Raw genomic sequence first — 291 nt, forward strand, 5'->3', positions numbered from 1 at the left:
ATAAAATATTTTGTTTAAAACATGAATCTAATTCCTAATCACAGGTTTAGGATGAAAAACTAAATAAAAAATAATCTAAACATATATTTATCTATTTAAAAAAGAATTATCCGTGTCCAAATATTACAGAGTTCTTTAGAATAAGTTTTTCTTAAAATAAAAAATAATTTCTTTGTTTTTCTACTGTTATTTATATCATGTCTCAACTATTAATTGAAACCCAAATTTTCACGTTCAATGCATTCAACTCTTTTACCCGATTCTCATAATAAAAAAAAAAAAAAACCTTAT

This window comes from Arachis ipaensis, chromosome B04 (assembly GCF_000816755.2).
Source record: "Arachis ipaensis cultivar K30076 chromosome B04, Araip1.1, whole genome shotgun sequence".
In the NCBI taxonomy this organism is placed as follows: domain Eukaryota; kingdom Viridiplantae; phylum Streptophyta; class Magnoliopsida; order Fabales; family Fabaceae; genus Arachis; species Arachis ipaensis.